The sequence below is a fragment of the Triticum aestivum genome, chromosome 1A, assembly GCF_018294505.1.
Source record: "Triticum aestivum cultivar Chinese Spring chromosome 1A, IWGSC CS RefSeq v2.1, whole genome shotgun sequence".
In the NCBI taxonomy this organism is placed as follows: Eukaryota; Viridiplantae; Streptophyta; class Magnoliopsida; order Poales; family Poaceae; genus Triticum; species Triticum aestivum.
Window position 1 is genome coordinate 277,568,633 of NC_057794.1, and position 19,959 is coordinate 277,588,591.

Below are 19,959 nucleotides of genomic sequence, written 5' to 3' on the forward strand. Positions count from 1 at the left end.
CCAACCTCCACATGTCCCGTCCGATCGAGTAGCCGGAACCGAGGATTTGGTAGCCGGCGGCGGCGTTTGCGGAGCCAATTCATCGTCATCCTTGTATTCTTCTTTGTCGGCAAGGGAGCTCCACGAGACTGACCGCTCCGTGTCCAGACCCAACGTCGTGCCGGCAGGAGTTGAGGACGGCGTCGGCTCCACAGTAGCAGAGGATGATGTATCGCAGCTCGTAGAAGCCGTGGACGTTGCTTCAGCAACAGCAGTCGGGGGTGACGGCGGGGCTTCCGCAGGGGCCAGGAACAACGTAGCAGCGCCTGCAGTAGTTGGGGACGACGCACCCACAGCTGCAGTCGGGTTCGGGGTTGACGGCGCGACGCAGGAGGGAGCAGCGTCAGTAGAGCCTAGGGACGGGAGACACCCAAGCCACGGCGGCGGCAAGGACCCGAGCCCACCATCCATCAGGCCAGGGCAACGGGGATCTGAAGCAGCACACGCTGTGTCCTGGGTGGACAACGCGTCGACGCCGGGCGTGGGAGGATGCACCGCCGGACCTGCAGCCACAACCGGCCTCGACGGGAGTCCAGCGCCGGCGCGGGACAAGCGGCCACCAGCTCTAGGGGCAGCCTTGCGTGAGGCAAGAGCAGTCGCGGCCATGGTGGCGACAGCAGATGAGGCGGTCGACGGAGTCGGAGAAGAGGACGCGGACGTGAGCGCCATGGGCAGCACCGAGAGAGCCTGGAGGGAAGAAAGAGTGCAGCCGAGAGAGGACCCGGAGAGCAGTCCGGATCTGGTCTCGGCAATGGAAATGGCGGCTGGATGGAGGAAATCAAGGCGGCGCCGCCAGCGGCAGGCGCGGGGTCGCGGGGGCCATGCTTCCTCTCGTGTGGTACTCTCAGGACCGAACAATTTGGTGCATATATAAGATGTAACGGATGATCATGGTTCTCAAATCACTGTGAAAGTACATAGCTATCTCAGTTTTACTGTTTCATAATTAGCCAAAACAGGCTTTGCATGTGCATGATTACTAGTAAGGAAAAGAGATACTCTTTCCATTCCATAATGTAGTGCTTCATCTATCTTCGTGCTTTAACTTTGACCGTAAATTTAACTACCAAGACCGATTGCGGCGGGAGCAAAAATTATATCAGTGAATTCGTATTCGAAAGAAGTTTTCAATTATGTAATTTTTTTTCCGCCGTAGTTGGTCTCGTTTGTTAAATTTATGGTTAAAGTTAGACCTCCGAAAACGCGAACGCATTATATTTTGGAATGGAGGAAGTACAAATCAGGACTTATCTCCTGATCAGATGGAGACTCCCACGTAACCAGACATTCTAATCCAACGCTCCGACACTCTCCTATTCAATGGCTGATGACTAGAGTTTCCCGGAGTGGGCCTTACCAGGCGGCCAAAACAAACTGTGACCATAGATTAGATGAATAACAATACATTTTTGCGACTTAAAGCTAATACCACTGAAAAGTTCTTTTCAACACAAATTCAAAGATATATCTTTATATCAAATATAATTCACATTTAGTTGATTTAATTTATGATCAAAGTTAAAAGTTTGGGATGCGCGCAAGCTTTACTTATTGGAATGGACGGAGATCACCCTTTTTATCTCCTCATTGAGATTTTTCTTTTTTGAGACATAACTCGTTGGGATAAAAAAGGACACATGACAGTCAAGCCCCACAAAGGCCCACAAGCTGAGAAATAACAGAACTGCAGTGGTTATAGACCATACAATATAAAGTGCATATATTATGATGCAACACAAGTTAAACTTATAGCCAAATAAATACTGAATCTTATAGAATATATATGGTAAACAGAGAGGTATTGGCATAAACTTCAACAGCCCGCAATTTCTGTCCCGCTTTGTCACGTGAGCCTGAACGTAGAATAATACAAATTATGTTAGACACCAATTATATGACCTAGTTATCTATAGACATGCAACCTGACAATTTTGTACATACTTTTGTGGGGGTTGAGATTGGATCAAACCAATTTCTTTAGCAATACCCAACTTCTTTTTCGCATACTCATAATACGTCTTGGGTTTCGTAACCTGAAAGTATAGTAAATTTAGCTTCCACGCCAGCATAGTAACGTACACGTGTATTAAAAGCCAAATTCTAGGTGCATCTAACATCTTGGCAAGAAAAAGAAGCCACTAACAAATTTTTTAACGGTGCCCTTGATCAAGTCATCAATATTCCCGCCTTCTTTAGCCTACAAGCAAATGCAAATTGCTTTAATGCGAAGAACATTATAATTAGACTTTGATCTCAAAAAAACGGATGTTACCTGTTCAACAATGCAATCCAAGTGAGGCTTATACTGGACAACATGCATATGAAAGAATTAGCGGCACATTATAAAAAAATGGGGACAGAGAGCATAACCAAAAGGCTAGAGAGATGGAAGTAACAAATGTGCGAGGAAAGGCAACCTGCTCTTCAATCCCAGGTAGATTTGGCTCAAACTTTGTTCTGTTTGGAAAAATGAACATGGTATTTCCTTTCCTGTGGACCTCCCTCAAAGCATCCTCGAAATTCAACTAAGAGGTATTGAAAAAATATCAATGTCTCTGTCATTAAGCATATAAAAGCTGGTACAGATAGAGAAGAGGAAACACAACTCCCTAGTTTCGCGTATTCAGGCAAGAATCAAACCTTTTGCTTAGTAACCAGCTTCCACATGTCAAAAAGGAAACCAATATAGTATTTATCCCTACTATACTCAAGCCATGCCCTGTGCGCAAATTCCTGAATAAAAAGTCAAAACATTATCAAACATCGTCATAATTTGCAATGCCAACTAAATTAACAAGTGATGGAAGGGCATTACAGTTAAGCCTGATCGAATTAAATACTTATAAACATGGGGATAGTTCTCTACGATTTTCAGTCCATGATAAAACAACAGTTTCCAATGGCCTTGCTCCTAAACATTGAAACAGGTTTTAGGATGTGGCGTAAGACTACATCATCAAACAAATACAGTGAACCTATTAACCACAAGAGACTTTGCAGGAATATTTACCTTGAGGGACCTGCGTTTCAGGTACACATCAATCAACTGCACATGGCAAATAGGCAAATCAGAGCATGATGAGATATGACTAGAAGTGTACAAATCTATCACATCATGTACACACACCTCAGTTTTACTTGACAACTTCTCCCAGAACTGGACGAATTCTTGGTCGCCCTCAAGTGTACTACAAGTTTTATGGTAATATTCCCATTCTTCATACTCACCCTGCGAAGAAAACACTATCAATATTCATTACTAGCTACATACAGGTGTCATGAACAGCATTCCTGCAACCAATGCTAACCTATGGCTAACATGTGTTATTCATTTCTGGATTTCCCACTGCACTAACTCATCCATTTGATCAGTTCAAGTGGGCACATGGAGCTAAAAGTAATTGCAAAGACTAGAGCCATGTAACCTAAGGCACCAATCTACACCAAGACTGGAGATTAAGTAACAGAACTCTACAAGCAGAGCTACACTATCCTTGAAGAAGTTCCACAGTCCCAATCTATGGCGTCTCGTACAAGTCTTACATAGCTCACCTTTAGCAACAATAAAATCCATTTCTAAAACCCACGAAGGTTTATAGTTTAGAACAATGTGTTATGTGGCACTCTGCAAGGTCGGTTATCTATTTGCATGGTTTCAAAGAAAGTAGGGACAATGGTGCAAACAGTTCAGAAATAGTAGGGGGAATGGCGGAAAGTGAAAAAGAGGACAAGCTTATAGTGAGGTGTCAGAGAGGGTAATCACGATCGATAGAATTCTGCCTTTCTTGTATGACGAGATCTACTGCAATATACAATGCTGCATGCGCAGCAAACTTTTGTTGTGCTCACAATTTTAAGCATAAGTTGTTTTAAGTTTGTGCGCAAGAATTAAGAAAGGATTCCATCACTGCACTCTTTTAACCAGTTTAGAAGGATAAACAGTCCTCATATATGCCTGGCCTCATCATCACTCAGCCTCAGCATGATTGGACGTGATAATGTAACAGCACACATAAGTCAAGACAGAAAGCACCTTCTAAGCTTATCCTAAGGAATATACTATAGTAATATTATTTTTGAACAATGAAACACTGAAATAGCTGCATGGAGCCGAGTGTTGCCTACATTATCTGGAAGCATGAGCCGCTGGTAGTCCTGCAAGTGAGCATATTGGCAGTACATAGGATCAAAGCTCCACTGAAAACTGCCCTCGTAAAACTTATAGTACCAATTGGCTTCAAGATTGGTGGGCGGAAACACCGCTAACAGGCTCTCATCATCCATTTCCCGGTATTTCTCCTATATCAACATCCCAAAAGAAGAGTAAACACAAAATTAAAGTCTAGAAGACGCAGAAAGTTTTAAGTTTGATGAATGATCTTGACACATGTATGATGTTGAATAACAGGTACCTCATGAGCTCTGATGCGATACAATTCAAGGCGTTGGTTCAGCGCTTTTAGCTGCTGCTCGTCACAGAAAGGCCAAGACTCCTTCTCATCATCAGAGGGGGCGTCATTCAACCGATCGAAACAAGAATTGAACTCCTTAACGAGCTTGTCGTTGTCCCAGTCTAGGCCTTCGATTTGTTCTTGTCCACCAGAAGGATTTCCGATATCCACCCGTGCAGGCTTGCCGAGATCCCCATAAGTAGGCGTGTTTTGGATCTTGGGCTTCTTTTCACCGGTCCATGAGCTTGGTAGACCCGTCCCAGCAGCAGCCTGTTGCCCCTCCTCGCTCACCAAAATTGGAGCATATAAGCGGTTCTTCTTTCCCCGTATGGCAGCAGCAGCATCAGAGGCTTCACTTGATCCTTCGGGGCTGCCAGCGGCGAGCGCGACACCAGAGCGGACATTCTCCATGTGCGATCCAAGACAACCCTCTCTAATCTAAAGGGATCTTCAATCCAAACCCTAACTTGTCCTGCTGCTACGATTCGATCCAAAATCGTTCGGCCAGTGATGGAGCAAGGGAAGGATGGACCGCGGGTTGAAGATGCAAACGAGAGAAGGCGTCCGGTGAGAGAAGCAGGCAGCAGAGGAGCGGCGGCGATCGGCGGTTGAAGACTGTTGACCTATAATGTGCTGACTAGTCTCTTCCATCAGATCGGTCTTTTGGTTGCATTGGCTAGAGCGTGCACTTCTACATGGTATCGGAGCCAAGAGGTCTTGAGTTCAAGACTCGGCTCGCGCAATTAAATTACAACCCACTTTCGGTCCACGTTTAGGCCTGAGGGAGCCACACGACCTAGGAGGGAGAACGGCCGAACTAGATCCCAGGGGGGATTGGGAATTCATAAAGGAATTTGTCATAATAGGACTTGAGACTTCAACTTCCACCGTTTCTCTACTCCTAATCACTATCGTTCAATTTTTTTGACTGGTTTTTTTAGTCCCCTCCCCCACCACCTCTCTCATGCCGATTTTTCTTCCTCCGCCAGTTTTCTCCCATCCCACGTGACGAAACAATCGACCCAAATGAGCGAACCGCTCCCCTTTCTCTACTCACACGAGCGGCCCTTTTCCTGGTACACTCGCGCCCGCTAGGGTTCCTGCGCCGCCTCCACAAAGGATCTCGTCGACTAGCCCACGGCTCTGCTCCTTGCTTCCCACAAGCGATCCATCAGCTTCTACGCAAGCCAAGCCGCCGCCTCTCTGCCGAGAAAAAGGGCTCCCAATCTCCACCAGGGTCGATCAACCGCGCGACAGAGCTCACACCCCTTCGCTGGTCCACTCTGGCGCGGCCATTGTTGGTGCGTCCCCCCGGTCCCCCCTTCCCACCCACCGATGTAGACGAAGGCGCATGTGGGTGACGTGGCCCTCGACAGTCGCGGCTCCGTATTAGTGTACCGCTACCAGGAGCAGCAGAAGCGCCACATCGGCACCACCGCGCTCCTCGCCACCGGCGGCTTCGCCGGCGTCGTGAGCAAGACCTACATCGCGCCCCTCGTCCCTCACCATCCTCTTCCAGGTAGTAGGATTTCCGCCCCTTCTTTTGTCTCCCGCGTTCTCATGCGAACGGATTGGGAGCTCAGAGGGCGTAGGAATTTCAGAGGGCTGGCAGCTGCGATGGAATTTCAGAGGGCTGGGAGCAACGGCGAGGACTAATTAAGCATCTATTTGATTTTCAGATATTCTGTGTCTAGGACATGATTTGACCACAAAGGAATCCCCCTTTAAATGTGTTCTGATGTCTAGTAAGGAATTTGGAGCGGATGTGCTTCTTCTTTGAATCCCCCTTTATATGTGTTCTGGTCTCTGATAAGGAATTGGGAGGTAAAAAAGCATGGGGCAAACCTTGGGTTGTAGAAATTAGTGTGGTTGTGTGAAACAAGAATTTTCTTCTATTTCATGATGTTGTTTTGTGCTCCTTCTTGCTTTACAATACACATATATAGATTCTTCAAAGGAATTGGATACTGATAATATCAACTTGGTTTCCTGGATGCAATATATTTTCCCCCTTGCTTTTAACTGATTGCCCCAAACAATACATCCCGGATTGACAGTCATGACCTATTATTATTGGTGTTGTTAATTTACAACACTCTGCGCATGTATTGAACAATCACTGTCCAAACTTAAACCTTGGACACGGATTTATTGTATGTACAGTAATTTTCTTAAAATCTCTTGAAAATTTTCTTGAGTACGGTATTTTTTTGTCACATAACCCATATGTTGATGATAAAGTTTGTTATATGAGCTTTGTACATACTGATTCAACTGGTGGCAGGTATGAGTTCAGATGCTGCAATCTTAGAAGGCAATCTTGTGAAAATGTGTATCGATTGCCTTATTCCGCCATCAGCTTGTATTCATATGAGTGATACAAAAAGGTGAACACTGAATTTCAGTGTGTTAACTTGCAAGATTTGCCATGACTATATTTTTGTTATAGTTTTATGAATTTTGAATAATCATTGCAGCTTTCTGAATGGTGACTGGCTTGGACGATCCAAATTATGTCAGTGTCAGTACGTTTAGTTGGTGATGGTTTAGCGGGAGTGACAGCTGCATCTGTAAATTACCTAACTTACCCATTGGGTGTTGTTCGAACTCGCTTGGCAACATAGGTAATGCTTGTGATGTGTCCTGTTTAACTCTTTGAGATGTGCAATCCATTGCTTATATTGCTAGTACAGGAGGGCGAGCCAGTGTCAAAGCTACTTAGCATGCTAAGATTGTGAACCAGTATGGGTTTGCACATCTGAGTGCTAGTGATCTTCGTCATGAAGAAGTTATTATCTTAGTGTCAGTTCGTTTAGTTGGTGATGGTTTAGCGGGAGTGACAGCTGTATCTGTAACTTACCCATTGGATGTTGTTCGAACTCGCTTGGCAACACAGGTAATGCCTGTGATGTTTCATGTTTAACTCTTTGAGATGTTCAATCCATTGCTTATATTGCTGGTACAGTAGGGCGAGCCAGTGTCAAAGCTACTTAGCATGCTAAGATTGTGAACCAGTATGGGTTTGCGCATCTGAGTGCTGGTGATCTTCTTCGTGAAGAAGTTAAATGTGATATGGAGCATGTAACAGTATACTTTCAATTCCTTCAAATAAACTCTTACGTTGTAATAATTGTCTTGATATATTTTTAATGCCAGCCTCTTTCAGTTAGTACAATGATCAAGGATCTCATGTATGAAGAAAAGCTTGTGCCTTTTGAGATCATTGCCATGCTAATTAGTAAAGAACATGCTTGTGATTGGAAATAATAAGTTTCTGATTGATGGATTTCCACAAAATGAATAACCTCCAATCATACAAGACTATTTAAGAATTCTTCTATGTACCTTCGATAGTGCCAATACTAGATCAATCTCTTGTTGTGTGCTTCACACATGTGCATTTGTTTAACAGATTGAAATTTACCATGAGTTCGTACTATTAATTGATGGCTCAAGGGAAGAGACAACGATATATTCTTTATTGAAATCATGTGTGTGCTTTTGATTAATTATACCCAACTTGTCTTGTTTGATTGCATGTCACCCAATTTCGTTGTCTTCGGGGAATAGATGATGACATATGGACACCATTTGATGGCAGTTTGATGTTTTTCATGAATGAATTCCACTCGTTATTCAATACCACTATGAGAAAAGTAGGGAAATGTTGGCCCTCTGCAAAATGTGTTGGTTTGTCTCGCGGTCTCACCCCCAAAAACAAAGGAGAGGAGCAGCGAGCTCCTCCCTCACACTCGTCGGCTCCAAGGAGCCCCGCCTCCATGCATGGAGGAGAGGAGCACGGATCTTCATCATCGCTAAGGTTATATCTACGCCACTAATATCCATTGTTGCATCTTGTAATTATTAATTTGGAATAAATCATGCAATTGGCATTTATATATGTTTTACTCTTTCTTTTTATAGGCAAACCAAGGCTGCGATGTTTGAATATTATACTCAGTCAGTTGCTCGACTACTTATAGTCCTATTACTGGAGACTTAATACTCGGTCAGCTGTCGTGTACATTGTTCTGACATAAATGACACCATGTCTATGCGCAAGTCAGAAGGAACTTACCATCTAAAAAGATGTCCGCAAGTAAGTATACATCAAAAGAAAGTAATGCTTCAGTACTGACCATCTAAAAAGATGTCTAATTAGTGTGCACTGATGACCCACAAGTATATGGGATCAATTGTAGCCTTTTCGATAAGTAAGAGTGCTGAACCCAACGAGGAGCAGAAGGAAATGACAATTGGTTTTCAGCAAGGTAATGCCTGCAAGTGCTGAAATTGTAAGTAACAGAGTAGTTTGGTAGCAAGATAATTTGTAACGAGCAAGTAACAATAATAGTAACAAAAGTGTAGCAAGGTAGCACAATCCTTTTGAGGCAAAGGACAGGCCAAAATGGTCTCTTATAATAAGCAAAGCGTTCTTGAGGGTACACGGGAATTTCATCTTGTCACTTTCGTCATGTTGGTTCGGTTCATGTTCGCTACTTTGATAATTTGATGTGTGGGTGGACCGGTGTTTAGGTGTTGTTCTTACTTGAACAGACCTCCTACTTATGATTAACCTCATCGCAAGCATACGCAACTACGAGAAAAGTATTAAGAATAAATTATAACCATAGCATTAAACTTTTGGATCCAATCGGTCCCTTACGAAATAGCGCATAAACTAGGGCTTAAGCTTCTATCACTCTCGCAACCCATCATCTAATTACTACTCCACAATGCATTTCCTTAGCCCAAATATGGTGAAGTGTCATGTAGTCGACGTTCACATGACACCACTAAGGGAATCACAACATACATACTATCAAAATATCGAACACATATCAAGTTCACATGATTACTTGCAACAAGATTTCTCCCATGACCTCAAGAACAAAAAGTAACTACTCACAAATGATAATCATGCTTAAGATCAGAGGGGTATTAAATAGCATATTAGATATGAACATATAATCTTCCACCAAATAAACTATATAGTAATCAACTATAAGATGTAATCAACACTACTAGTCACCCACAAGCACCAATCTATAGTTCCGGTACAAAGATTGAACACAAGAGATGAACTAGGGTTTGAGATGAGATGCTGTTGTTGAAGATGTTGATGGAGATTGCCCTCCCCAAGATGGGAGAGTTGTTGGTGACGATGATTTCCCCCTCCGGGAGGAAAGTTCCCCCGGCGGAATCGCTCCGCCGGAGGGCAAAAGTGCTCCTGCCCAAATTCTGCATCGAGACGGAGGCACTCCATCTTGAAAGTCCTCTCCTTATTTTTTATAGGTCAAAATGACTTATATACGGAAAGATGGGCACCGGAGGTGGGCTGGGCTGAGCACAACTGTAGGATCGAAAGTATGTCTAGAGAGGCGGTGATTAGACTACTTGACCAAATAAAAATCTAGCCTTTTCCTAATTTTAGTGCTTGGCAGATTTTAGCTATCTTAGCACAAGTCAAGCAATCTCCAGACAATTCAAGCAAGCATGCAAAAGAGTATATGAGCAGCGGAAAGTAAAGCATGCAACTTGCAAGAATGTAAAGGGAAGGGTTTGGAGGATTCAAACGCAATTGGAGACACAGATGTTTTTGTCGTGGTTCCGATAGGTGGTGCTATCGTACATCCACGTTGATGGAGACTTCAACCCACGGAGGGTAGCGGTTGCGCGAGTCCACGGAGGGCTCCACCCATGAAGGGTCCACGAAGAAGCAACCTTTTCTATTCCATCACGGCCGTCGCCCACGAAGGACTTGCCTCACTAGCGGTAGATCTTCACGAAGTAGGCGATCTCCTTGCCCTTACAAACTCCTTGGTTCAACTCCACAATCTTGTCAGAGGCTCCCAAGTGACACCTAGCCAATCTAGGAGACACCACTCTCCAAGAAGTAACAAATGGTGTGTTGATGATGAACTCCTTGCTCTTGTGCTTCAAATGATAGTCTCCCCAACACTCAACTCTCTCTCACAGGATTTGGATTTGGTGGAAAGAAGGTTTGAGTGGAAAGCAACTTGGGAAGGCTAGAGATCAAGATTCATATGGTTGGAATGGAATATCTTGACCTCAACACAAGTGTAGGTGGTTCTCTCTCAGAAAATGTGTATTGGAAGTGTAGGTATGTTCTGATGGCTTTCTCCATGAATGAAGAGTGGGTGGAGGGGTATATATAGCCTCCACACAAAATCTAACCGTTACACACAATTTGCCAAACTCGGTGGGACCGAATGGTTAAACTCGGTCGGACCGATTCAGCAAACCTAGTGACCGTTAGGATTTTCGGTGGGACTGAGATGCAACTCGGTAGGACCGATATGGTTAGGGTTAGGGCATAACGTAATCTCGGTATGACCGATTACACAAACTCGGTGGGACCAATTTTGGTAATAAGCTAACCAGAGAGTTGGTCAGGTAAACTCGGTGGGACCGATTCGCTCATCTTGGTGAGACCGAAATGTTACAAAAGGGAAACAGAGAGTTTACATTGCAATCTCGGTGGGACCGATCGCTCATCTCGGTAAGACTGAAACATTACGAAGGGAAACAGAGAGATTACAATCCCATCTCGGTGAGACCGAGATCCCTATCGGTGAGACCGATTTGCCTAGGGTTTGTGGCAGTGGCTATGACATTTGAAACTCGGTGGCGCCGGATAGAAAGAATCGGTGGGGCCGAGTTTGACTTTTGGTTTAGGTCATATGTGGATGTGGGAGAGTAGTTGAGGATTTTGGAGCATATCACTAAGCACTTTGAGCAAGCAAGCCATTAAGCAACACCTCATCCCTCCTTGATAGTATTGGCTTTTCCTATAGACTCAATGTGATCTTGGATCACTAAAATATAAAATGTAGAGTCTTGAGATTCACGCTTGAGCCAAACTTTTTGTCCTTAGAATTTTGAGGGATCCACTTTCCTCATCCATGCCATGCCATTCATTGAGCTTTTCCTGAAATATTAATCTTGGAATAATGTTAGCTCAATGAGCTATATGTTGTTAGGAATTACCAAAACCACCCAGGGATAGTTGCACTTTCAATCTCCCCCTTTTTGGTAATTGATGACAACATATAGATCAAAGCTTCAACAAATGATAATAAGAGTGAAAGATATTGTCGCTTTGAGAAGTATGTGAAAAGCAAGAGCTCCCCCTAAATTTGTGCATATCTTAAGATTTGCTTTGGACTGCAAATGCACAATGAGTTAGGATCATGGGTTACTCTTCCATGTCACATACATCTTGGTGGAGCGCTCAAAATGATAAGAATTAAATACATGCACTCATCACCAAGCAAAGTGAATGATCATATAAGGATAAGTAAGATAATATCATCTAACAAGCATAAGTGTAGCTTATGATCAACCACATGATAAGCAATGTCTCACAGATAATAGCATAGTATTTCAAGCAATCAAAAGACAAACAAAGTTCAACCACCAAAGCAAGAGAGAATAGCAACGCTCTCTCTCGAAGCCTATGATCTATACACTTTTCTCCCCCTTTGGCAACAAGTTACCAAAAAGTTCATAGAAAATGCATAGCACTAAAACGTCTCTCAAGCTTGGTCTTCAGGTGGTGGTGTCCGGAGAACGCCAAGGACGAAGGCTTCAGTCGAAGTAGATGGAGCTGATGGAGTTGGTGCTGGAGCTGGTTGCGCTGGAGTTGTAGCTGGTGCAGATGAAGTGACTCTAGTGTCTGGAACAGGCACTGCAGCAGATCTCTGAGCTCGAGGCACTCTGGCAAATGCATCAGTGGTTGTCTTGCCCTTCCTCTCCTGCATGTCATCCTGTAGCTGCTCCACAACAGACTGAATCTCAGTTACTTTGACATCTAAATCATATAATTTTTGTTCCACGATTCTTTCCAGGCTCTCCTGGTTTTGAGTTAGGGTGGCCAAACCCTTCTCAATCCTCAGAGTTGATGCTATCAAATAAACAAGCTGGTCCTGCTTGCTTTTCAAAAAGTACTTAGATGCCTCCTCTTGAGTTGGCATCTTGGCAACCTTCTCTTTCTTTGCTTTCTCCTTCTTCTCTTGAGCTTGTACTGATGATGGTTCATTCTCATTCATCACAACTTGATTGTCCTCAAAGTCAGGATAGATAGGCAAGTGTTCCTTATCCAACAAGTATGTGCCTGTGCCCATCTTTGAGTTTATCAACTCCTGGATCTGTGGGGCATATCCACAACTTCTTTTCTGGTCAGCTGCAGTCCTCTTGATAATCTCAACTATAAGGCTCATGACCTTGAACTTCTGCGGCACATCAAATATATGTAGCAAGTTAATTGCATGGCCTCTGATCATTTTGTGATCACCAGACTTTGGCAAGAGAGTGTGCCTAAGGATCCAATTGATTGTAGGCAGCCCTGAAAGCAAGTGTTTTACTTACCCAAACTGGTGAGTCTCAAGATCATCTTCAGGAATCTCCTTGTACATGTTTGCCATAGAGTTGTGATCCATCTTCTTCTTGGCATAGACATCCAAGTCATCTTCTTCTTCCTTAGGAGCATTGATCAGATTTGCCCATTCCTCAATAGTTGAGTGGTACCTTGTACCTTCAGACATCCATACTATCCTGCCATCTAGATAGAAGTGTGCTGTGGAGTAGAATTGCATTATGAGCTCCTCATTCCACTTTGTGAGCTTCTGCCCAACAAAGTCTGCAACTCCACAAGCATTGAAGCTGTCAAACACACCAGGATAGTGTTCCTCATTTTCCTTGATATACTTCCAGTCGACCCACCTCATTTCACACACTATAGGCTTTTTGTCCAACAACACTGTCTCATAGAAGTCCTGCTGTTCCTTTGTGTGGAACCTGTAATCAACAGCAGTCCTTCTCCTGGTAGCATATGGATCTGTCTCTCTCCATAGCCTCAGCCCTGAGTCTCTCCTGATCTTCATGTTCTCAGCCACATGATGAGCATCATTGTGGTCTGGAATCTTCGGTTTGAGCTTCCTCAGGACTTGTCCTTCATCATCTTCATCAGCAGCAACTTCAGGAACTGGGGCTTTATTCTTCTCAGCAGCTGGTATACTCCTGGTATTCCTCTTAGGTGCACTCTTGGGCTTGGAGGCTGCTTTGGGTGCTTCTTTGGGCTTTGATGAAGCAACCCCTGTCCTGATAGCATCACCCATAAGCTTCTGTGCCTTGGGTGCTGGTGCAACAACCTCTTCTTCCTCTTCCTCTTCAGAATCTCTCACGATTGAGGATCTCCCAAGCACTCTAGCAGTGGTCTTTTTGATCCTCTCCTTCCTCTTCTTCCCTTCTGCAGCCACCTCTTTGGGTTGAGATTCCAAAGATGCTTAAGAGGAGGCTCTGGCTTTAGACATTGGCTGCCTCCCTGCTGACCTCTTGGTCTTCAGACCTGGCTTGGTTGAAGCAGCTATGCCATATTCCTTCTTAAGCACTTTCTTCTTTGATGTGGCATCATCCTCAGTGGCCACATAGTCTTCATCCTTAGACTCTGAAGTTTTCTTCTTCCTTGTTCTGGTGGCAGCTTTGGGCAAGTTGCTGGGAGTGCTCCTGCTACCATCATCTGAACTGCTAGAGGGACTAGTGCCCTCACTCAGGTGAACCTGCTCCTCTGACCTGTTCTGGCTGTCACTCTGATCAGACATATTGCAAACACTGACAGCAGACCCTGTGAATAGATATAGATGAGATAGAGTGGATGAGCATCACAAAATGCAGAGGTTTTTGCAAAAGAATGAGTCAAAAACTTAGTTTTAGTTTTCCACAGAAAGCATTTCGGATCAACCGATTTGTAAACTCGGTGATACCGAAGCAGCTGTTGGAACCTAAACTAGTGAACTTGGTCAGACCGAGTCACAGTTCGGTGGCACCGAGATTGCTAGGGTTTCACAAAGTCCTGAACTCGGTCACACCGATTTGCAATTCTCGGTCAGACCGAAAATTACATGTGCAATGGCCTGAGCCGAATCGGTGGTACCGAGTTCCACAACTCGGATGGTCCGAGATGGTTTCGGCAGAAACCTAACCCTAAATTTTCAATTCAACTCTAATCTACGGAGTGTTTTGACTGGATAGAAGCGTTTCAATCGTGGTAAGAATCATAATGAACACAATGTGCTAGGAATCGGATGGGGATAGCACTGTGATCGAGTCCATACCCTAGTTCGGCGATGAACTCGCTACGGCGGCAACGGTGGGGAAGAATTCCGTTGACGGCGGCGGAGACCAGTGACAGGAGGCGGCTGGCGACGAGGAGGACGATCGGGAGACCCAGGAGGCAGAGCGAGCTATGCGCGGGCGAAGGGGTTTCGGAGAAATTTCCAAAATTTTGCCCGTGAGTATATATAGCCCGACCCTGTCGGTGTGACCGAGTGGAACAACTCGGTGGCACCGAGATTCATAACTGCAAGCAATTACTGAAACTCAGTGTGACCGAAAGGTTCAAATCGGTAGCACCGAGATTGAAAACCTAGATCGACTTAGTGATCTCGGTATGACCGAAATGGAGAAATCGGTCAGACCGGAAAGCACAAATAAGTTTTGGAAGTTTAATTCTATGACGAATCGGGGACTCCGAGTGCTCCTCACATAGAGTGGTTCGAATCTGACTTGATCAAATTTTGTGATGTAGCATGAATAGAGTTTGAGACGAGAAAATCATAGATAGCTAGAGAGGGTTCTTAGGCATTCTTGTCCATCCACTTGGCAAAAGAAAAGAAAACCAATCAATCAAAACAACAAGTGGATGTCCTCGAATGAGTGAAATATGCAATCAACATGCTCACACAATAAAATGGCAATTGAAATATGTGGCAAAGCATGCACAACCAATTCTAGCATCTATCAAACAATTGGCGATGACTAGGTCATCTATATATGAGTATATTGACTTAGGAGTCAAATGAGAACATTTGATCATAGGTCATACTCATCGTTTAAGCACAAGTGGGGTTACCACTTTTACATAAAGCATTGTTGTGTTCACACCATTAGAGTTGTTTTAGCTCAATTCTTAGAGTAAAGCTCCCCCTAGATGTGAGATCCCCCCTAAGAGGGATGAACTAACCTTGGGTTTTGTCGATGATGACTTCATGTAGATGTTGAATATGTGGATGCTCAATGTTGATGTAGATCATTTGGAGCTATCCATTGGAGTGAGTTGCACTTTCAATACCTACATGGGTTAGTCCCACAAGGAACAAACAAGGATATCCATAGACATAGAGTGATGCACACACAAGATGATGTCTATGAAAGCTTTTAGGTTACCTTGTCCCTTGTCTTACCAACAAGAGGGTTTGTGACTCCTTGAACTAGTGCAAGATGTGGAAGTTGATTGCACTTGTTCTTGCCAAGATGATAAGAGTGAAGTATGTTGGCGGAGTCACCCTCAAGAACTCTCTAGTTCTTCTTCTTCGGGATCCACACCATCTTGATGGGAATCCTCGGTGTTGTAGTTGTACTTGATGAAGTGGAACTTGAAGTAGTCTTGGGAACCCACTTGACCAAGGCCTTAGGAGCTTCTTCAAATGCATCAATTTCCTCTTGAAGCTTGTCCTTGCCTTTTTGCTTGTGGTCATGTGGTGGAAGATCATCTTGAGCTTGTGTCCCTTTGAGAGAAGTAGGATCATACTTCTCTTGTTGAGGAACAAACTTCATCTTGGGGTATTGATCTTCTTCCCACTCAACTCCATTGGCATTGAACTTTTGTTCAAAACCAACACCTTGATTCTTCCGGTGCCTTCCTTGCATGCATACAATTTCCTCGAATTTCTTACTTCCGGCAAGGCTCTTGTAAACACCTTTCTCTATAATTCCCTTCAATAAGCTATTTTCTTGCTCAAGTGTAACTTGGCTAAGAGAATCATTAGTGGAATCAAGAGAACTACCAGAAGCAACAATGTTGAATTTAGCATGATTATTGTTACTTCTAGAGGAAGAATCTTTCTTGTTCTTGTTACTAGACTTGACTTGAGGCATGTAAGTGGATAAGAGTAAACGCTTGGCAATGTAAGAAGAACTTTTCTTACAAAGATCATCATTGATTGCTTTTAAGAACTCATGCTCTTGCTCAAGGTTGACCTCTTCAAAGCGTAATTTCTCATGAGTCCTTAAAAGTTCTCGATGATCTCCTAAGATAGTTTCATGAGCTAACTTAAGAGTGTTTAGTTCTTTAGTTAGAGACTCAATCTTCTCCTTATCATTGTCATTCGTTTTATCTTGATTAGCATGATTAATTGACGTTTCATCATAGTACTCATCACTAGAGTTGTCAACAAGTAAATCATCATCACCTAACAAGTCATCTTCATCACTATTGAAATCAACATACTCGGGGTGTGATACCTTTGGGCCTTTAGCCATGAAGCATGTTCCAACTCCTTCATTTGGTGAGTCAAATATGTCATAGGAGTTGGTTGTCACAAGTGCTAGACCGGCAACACCTTCATCTTGAGTATATTCGGAGTCGGAGTGATAGCTTCTCTTGGAGTGGTTGTCGGAGTCGGAGCCGGATACCCATTCACCAACATGAGCTTGATGTCTTTGTTTTGTGTAGCTCCTTGATGACTTGTCCTTTCTTTCCGAATCCTTGCTTCTCTGTGAGGGTCTTCGTTCATAACTATCATCTCTACTCCTTCTTTCTCTAGATGGTGATTCTTCTCTTCTATTTCTTCTCTTGGGAGAATCTTCTCTTCTCTTGTAGGGGGCCGTACACTCATTGAAATAGTGTCCGGGCCTTCCACAATTGTAGCAGTTTCGCTCTCGACTAGAAGATCTTTTGTCATTGTAGGACCTTGACTTGGAGCTTCTCTCTTTGCTTCTACTCTTGTAGAACTTGTTGAAGTTCTTCACCATTAAGCTTAATTCTTCATTGAAGGTTTGTTTCTCACTCGATGATGTGGGGGCTTCACATGAGGCTTTGTAAGCACCACTTGATTTGTTGTGAAGTTCCTCTTTATCCTTGAGTGACATCTCATGAGCAACAGTTCTTCCGATGACTTCCGTTGGGTTGAGATCTTTCTAATTGGGCATCATTTGGATCAATGTGCACATGGTATCATATTTTCCATCCAAGGCTCTTAGGATCTTCTTGATGATGAATCTATCGGTCATCTCTTCACTCCCTAAGCCGGCAATCTCATTTGTGATAAGAGCAAGCCTAGAGTACATTTCAGCGACACCTTCACCATCCTTCATTTTGAACTTGTCAAGTTGACTTTGAAGCACATCCAATTTGGATTCCTTGACGGAGTTGGTACCTTCATGCATATCAATCAAGGTATCCCAAATTTCCTTTGCATTCTCAAGACGGCTGATTTTTTTGAATTCTTCGGGGCACAATCCATTGAAGATGGTATCACAAGCTTGACCATTGTATTACAACATTTTCAACTCATCCGCGGTAGCTTCACGATTCGGTTCTCTCCCATCAAATAATTCACCTTGCATGCCAACACACACAATAGCCCAAATGGCGGGGTTATGTCCAAGAATATGCATTTTCATCTTATGCTTCCAACTAGCAAAATTAGTACCATCAAAGTAAGGACCTCTACAGTGATAATTTCCCTCGCTAGACGCCATACTCTCCTAGGTTGTGAAACCAAGGCTATGACCGCATAAGCTATGGAAATCAAAGCAAATGGAGACAAAAGCTCTGATACCACTTGTAGGATCGAAAGTATGTCTGGAGGGGGGTGATTAGACTACTTGACCAAGTAAAAATCTAGACTTTTCCCAATTTTAGTTCTTGGCAGATTTTAGCTATCTTAGCACAAGTCAAGCAATCTCCAGACAATTCAAGCAAGCATGCAAAAGAGTATATGAGCAGCGGAAAGTAAAGCATGCAACTTGCAAGAATGTAAAGGGAAGGGTTTGGAGGATTCAAACGCAATTGGAGACACGGATGTTTTTGTCGTGGTTCCGATAGGTGGTGCTATCGTACACCCACGTTGATGGAGACTTCAACCCACGGAGGGTAACAGTTGCGCGAGTCCACGGAGGGCTCCACCCACGAAGGGTCCACGAAGAAGCAACCTTGTCTATCCCATCACGGCCGTCGCCCACGAAGGACTTGCCTCACTAGCGGTAGATCTTCACGAAGTAGGCGATCTCCTTGCCCTTACAAACTCCTTGGCTCAACTCCACAATCTTGTAGGAGGATCCCAAGTGACACCTAGCCAATCTAGGAGACACCACTCTCCAAGAAGTAGCAAATGGTGTGTTGATGATGAACTCCTTGCTCTTGTGCATCAAATGATAGTCTCCCCAACACTCAACTCTCTCTCACAGGATTTGGATTTGGTGGAAAGAAGATTTGAGTGGAAAGCAACTTGGGAAGGCTAGAGATCAAGATTCATATGGTTGGAATGGAATATCTTGACCTCAACACAAGTGTAGGTGGTTCTCTCTCAGAAAATGTGTATTGGAAGTGTAGGTATGTTGTGATGGCTTTCTCCATGAATGAAGAGTGGGTGGAGGGGTATATATAGCCTCCACACAAAATCTAACCGTTACACACAATTTGCCAAACTCGGTGGGACCGAATGGTTAAACTCGGTCGGACCGATTCAGCAAACCTAGTGACTGTTAGGATTTTCGGTGGGACTGAGATGCAACTTGGTAGGACCGATATGGTTAGGGTTAGGGCATAACGTAATCTCGGTGTGACCGATTACACAAACTCGGTGGGACCGATTTTGGTAATAAGCTAACCAGAGAGTTGGTCAGGTAAACTTGGTGGGACCGATTCGCTCATCTCGGAGAGACCGAAATGTTACAAAAGGGAAACAGAGAGTTTACATTGCAATCTCGGTGGGACCGATCGCTCATCTCGGTAAGACCGAAACGTTACGAAGGGAAACAGAGAGATTACAATCCCATCTCGGTGAGACCGAGATCCCTATCGGTGAGACCGATTTGCCTAGGGTTTGTGGCAGTGGCTATGACATTTGAAACTCGGTGGCGCCGGATAGAAAGAATCGGTGGGGCCGAGTTTGACTTTTGGTTTAGGTCATATGTGGATGTGGGAGAGTAGTTGAGGATTTTGGAGCATATCACTAAGCACTTTGAGCAAGCAAGCCATTAAGCAACACCTCATCCCTCCTTGATAGTATTGGCTTTTCCTATAGACTCAATGTGATCTTGGATCACTAAAATATAAAATGTAGAGTCTTGAGCTTCACGCTTGAGCCAAACTTTTTGTCCTTAGAATTTTGAGGGATCCACTTTCCTCATCCATGCCATGCCATTCATTGAGCTTTTCCTGAAATATTAATCTTGGAATAATGTTAGCTCAATGAGCTATATGTTGTTAGGAATTACCAAAACCACCCAGGGATAGTTGAACTTTCAACAACCCACCAGGGCGTGCCTGGGGGGCCAGGCACGCCCTGGTGTCTTGTGCTCACCAGGTGTCCCCCCTCTGGTAGTTATTTTCTCCAGTATTTCTTATTTATTCCATAAAAATTCCTCGTGAAGTTTCAACTTA

The 19,959-nt window shown here is 44.0% G+C and overlaps 1 long non-coding RNA gene across 1 annotated transcript; it reads left to right on the forward strand.

Annotated features, from left to right (window-relative positions):
* Window positions 1-5,488: 5,488 nt before the first annotated feature.
* LOC123045813 (uncharacterized) lies at window positions 5,489-8,874 on the forward strand. Its single transcript, XR_006421589.1, has 3 exons — window positions 5,489-6,877; window positions 6,968-8,310; window positions 8,415-8,874. It is a non-coding gene; the product is annotated as an uncharacterized lncRNA (long non-coding RNA).
* The last annotated feature ends 11,085 nt before the right edge of the window (window positions 8,875-19,959 follow it).